Genomic DNA, 4,758 nt, shown 5'->3' with positions numbered 1-4,758 from the left:
AGGGGGGCGTAGGGTCGGCAGCGCCTCATATATCGTGGCATGTGCGCGGGACTCCAGGGGGCGCCGGAGCCAGCCCTGTGGGATCTGCTAAGGGAAAAAAAGTTCCAGGAACTGTGCACAGTGGTGTGCACACACCTATAGTGGAATGGACATGAGCAACACATCTCGAAGAACAGCAGTTACTGGTAAGTAACCTTGTTTTTCCCCAACTACTGCCCAACCTAGTCGTCATTAGCTGTCTTATTTCTTATAGGCATCACAACTGTTTTACCTATTTTACAGCCCTAGGCTGCGTAATAGTTTTTCTGGAGCTCACTTCCCAGCATCAAAAGGATGTCCCCAGGGCTGCCACAGACAGGGAAAGCCCTGGTAATGTGGCTTTTTTGGGAGTCCTGCTAAGGAGTGCCAGGGGCCCCAGAGCTAGTGCAAAGGCATATGTACTCCATGAAAATAGAATCCACAGGAAGTAATTGCTTTCTGCAGATCCGCACTCACTGCTAGGTTCAGGGGGGCAGAACTGCTGCTTGTCCTGGAGATGGGTTGGGGTAGCCTTGCTTCCCTTGTGCAACGGAGGAAACTTCACCAGGAGAGCTTCATGGAGTTTTCCTCTCCTTGGGCTTTCTCCCATGGGTATTTCCACTAGTGATGTGGAAGCTCATATCTATTTTGCTGTTGACTATTCCCCATAGGTCTATTAGCATTCCTGTAGTGTCCCCCTTCCATTGACTAGCTAGGTTTTATATTCATTTTCCCCGAGTATAGAAGTAGGCATTTTTCCAGGTTGAATTCCAGGTGTACATGAAGGGTTAAATCCTTCTAGCTATTGAATCTTTTCTGATCTGTTTTTGTTCTTTCCCTGTTGACTGAATGGCAGAGAATGTACATGCTCCTCAGTGAGCCACAGACCAGATGGAAAGATTGGAGGAAGAGAAGAACTGAATGAAACATCCAGGTTCTGTGCTAAAGACAGACACTGGGGTGGTGTGAAGCTAAAGCGCTCTGCTGGAGTGCAGGCCAGGTAAAAATGGTTTGTTTATTTACATATCTGGGTCAGTGGTGTTTTTCTTTGTGCACCATTGGGGTTTCTTGTCTGAACTGAGGAGCAGCACTTTGAAGAAAAAGAGAAAATTCTTCAGTCAAGAGCCTCCTATCACATCATGGATTGCATGTGAAGAGTTTTGAGAGCAAGATAGTAACATTTTTCTGTGGTGGTAGCTTTAATTGTGGTCATTTTAAGATGTGATTTGGCTTTATGTGACTGTGATTGTCATATCAGTACAAAACAGAGGTGAAGTGCTGCTGTTTCAGAAGCTGTTTTGGAGCCTTTGGTCTGTCTTCATTAGCGCACAGGTTGGCTTACAGGTAACCTTTACTGAAAGTTGTATCTAAACTTTTAGGGATACCATTCACAAAGGAGCCATAACACATCAAATAAGAGAGCCCGTACTGTTATATCTGCAGTTCAAACTGGTAAATACAGTAACTCATTAGGGTGAGACTTATGAATGTACATAGATAGAAACAAAGGAGTTTTTCTTTTTCTTCTTATGCTTAAGGTGAAAAGAAGAGAAAAAAATTAAAGGAATGGTTCACTTAAATTAGGTAGTTTTGTTTTATTCATAGTCAAAGATACTGGAGACAAATACCTGAGCAATTGTGTGTGTTGCTTTCTGAGGTCAGTATTTAACTTGCATATTATATGATTACTGCAGGTTAAAGTACCTATCAGTCAGCTGATGATACCAAGCTCTAGATCTCTTTCATCTGTCCCAGCTGATGCAATTAACCCAGGGGCTTTGCTGAGAGCTAGATTAGAGCTCAGACCTGATGGGGTTGGGGAAAGTAACCTGAAGAAAGGGTGGAGGTTATATCAATCCCCTGGACTGAGGTAGTGTAACCACTGCTTGTTTTTAAGTTCACAATTTGGGCTTCATATTAGATCCTAAGCAATATCTAGATGTGCAGACAGCGTCAGTGACTAAAACTGCTGGTTTCTGCCCCTCTTATCAAAAAGGGTGCAGTCTTTTCTTTCAGATACAGATCTGGTTGGCCTTATCCATGCCTTTGGCATTGTGAGATTAGACTAATGTAATATGTGCTATATCTTGAGATCATTTGGAAATGTAAATTAATGCAGAATATGACTTCACACTAAGCGGTGAGTCATGCAGACAGCACTTTACACATACTATATCCTATTCTATTTTGGTTCCTGTACTATGCCCATCACTATGCTGCTCATGAGCACTCCATAATCTCTGCTGCCTTCTGATTAGTTTCTAGGTGGAATTTAAGGTATCACCTTTGATGATAAAGTCCTAAATGGTTTGGGATTTGCTCATGGGAGAACTCAGTATCTACTTGTGATACCACAGCAGCTGCAGTCAGTGGAGGTGCTCAAACAACCAACCCCCTGCTCTCAAAGACAAGATAATGCTTGCAGGGAATTTTTGTGTGGATTCCTCAACTCTGGAATTCACTACTCCATTTGATCTGCCATATTCTGAATTTGCTGATTTATAGGGCATGCTGCAAGGCTGGTCTGTTTCCCTTTTGGAGAAGGGCTAAGTTGAGGAATGTTTCGGCAGGGTTTGGGTTGTGATTTGTAATGTGTAGAGTTATTCAGTGGGGAAAGCTTGATATGGTGAAAATGTCCTTGTGTTTGGGATTTTCATCCTTGGATTGTGTGTATTTAAAATTTTATTATAAAAGCACCTTAAGATTTATGGTTTATTGCTTTTTAAAGGAGAAAGAAAGAATGCTGTCTTTTCCATTCTATAGTTAAAGACCTTTTGGGGCTGAATTTTCAGAGGTTTTTAGTCACCTAAAGATGTAGATCAATGTCTACTGGGATTTTCAGAAATGCCCAAGTAGAGTAGGCATCTAACTCCCATTGAAATCAATAGGATTTAAACACCTAACCTGCTCAGACACGTTTGAAAATCCAGCATGGTACCTAGCTGTATCTTTAAGTGTCTAAATATCTTTGAAAATCTGGCCCTTTGTAGTTATATGAACCAGTATTCTTTTTAATTCACCCAAGCTAATTAAGCTAAAGAAAATTGTAAATGCCTTACAAAAAGGGCTAATGCATTGTTTGGAGTAGGTAGAAGTCTCCTCACTCTATCTAGCCTATTCTGCACAATTTAAAGTTATATTACCTAATACATTTATATTTTGGACTGCTTAAAAATTGTCAGTGGGAGGATTCCAGAACCAGAGGATCATAAAAATTAGAGATGAAAACACCGTTTATATCAGGGATTCTCAAACACTTTCATAATGTGAACCAAATTTTAACCTAAAGTATTTGTTGCATTGACCATGTCCTCTCCCATTCACAACTCTGTAATATCACTGTGACAGCTACATTAAATGCTTGCATAAGAACATGAAAAAGTAATATTAGGCAAGTATTTAATGTATATTTTTAGCTGTCTTATAATGCAGCATAGCAACTGGAAACAGTTGCCATCATGTGACTAATCAGCTGTCCATGGACTATCAGTGGTCCACAAACCATAGTTTGAAAATTTTGGATTAGCAGCTTATCCAGTCCATTTCTTTATAAGATTGTTCTCTCCTGTAAACTTTTTCTAGTGTTTTGTCCAATTTAATTTTAAAAATCCCCAGAGATGTGAGAGGCTACTGCACGCCTATTGGATCTCAGTCAGCAAGTTTTTTCCTGACATTGAGCCTAAATGCATTAAAAGGATCATACAATATACCTTGTTCCCATTTAAGACCAACCACAGAAGCCCAAAAAAGGGAATGAGCTTCAGTCATTCCTCATTGTAGTGAGCTGTGCATAGCTATCATAGATTTCTATGCTATGACACAGTGAGGTTGCAAAATCACACTGCAAATTCTCCACTGCCTAGCCCATTGTATTCCGCGGAAACATGGTGTTGCTGCATTTTTATGCTTTCTACACACATGGGGGATTGGGTTGGGTGGGCAGGATAGCAAGACTTATCAAGTATTTTAAAGGAAGCTGAAATTATTATTGTTTACTGTTTGAAATTAAAATATTATTGATTACAATTTTTGAAATGTTATTAGTCTTTGTTCCTACATGACTGTGCTTCTGAAATTGTTTTAATGTGAAGAATACCTTTCTTTTTTCCCCACTAAAGGAAAACAGACTTCGTAAAAGATTTTTTACATATTGGTTGAGATCCTGGAGCTAGACATATTTGCACCATTTGAGGATCTGGCCTGATTATTACTTGTTTCTGAGCTGGAAATAAAATAAGTCTCTATTGAAGACCTTTAGCTATGAATTTTGTTTGCTGTAAGTGTTAGGCCACTCTGTTCTGAATGATGTTTTTGTAAAATGAATATGTCATTCATATTTTCTGGAAGATTACAGTAAATTGTCATAAGTCACCAAAACCAGGTGGCATTCATGGAAAACTCTGAAGGATCTAAACATTGAAACAGCTGAACTAGCAAAAATATGGCATGTATCACTAAAACAGCTGTTATACTACTGTTAATTGTTTGTATAAATGCTACATTAGTCTTGAGAAGTATTATCATTATTACCAGAGGACTAGACTGTAGTCATCTTTTGAAAAGTTGCTAAGGATGATATCAGGAATTGGGGAACCTTACTTTAGTATCAGAAAAAGTAGTACTGCTGCTCAGGACATTAGCAAGTTATGATGGTCTGTGCATGAATCTGCATTGTTTAATCATAAATATTGTAAACCGGGCGTTGCAAAAGAAGATGCTGAAGTTTTTGTTCTTTTTCCT

The sequence above is a fragment of the Emydura macquarii genome, unplaced genomic scaffold (assembly GCF_026122565.2).
Source record: "Emydura macquarii macquarii isolate MOO-44397 ecotype Brisbane River unplaced genomic scaffold, CSIRO-AGI_Emac_v2 contig_2205, whole genome shotgun sequence".
NCBI classification, from domain to species: Eukaryota; Metazoa; Chordata; order Testudines; family Chelidae; genus Emydura; species Emydura macquarii.
Note: the sequence above shows the minus strand (reverse complement) of the source record.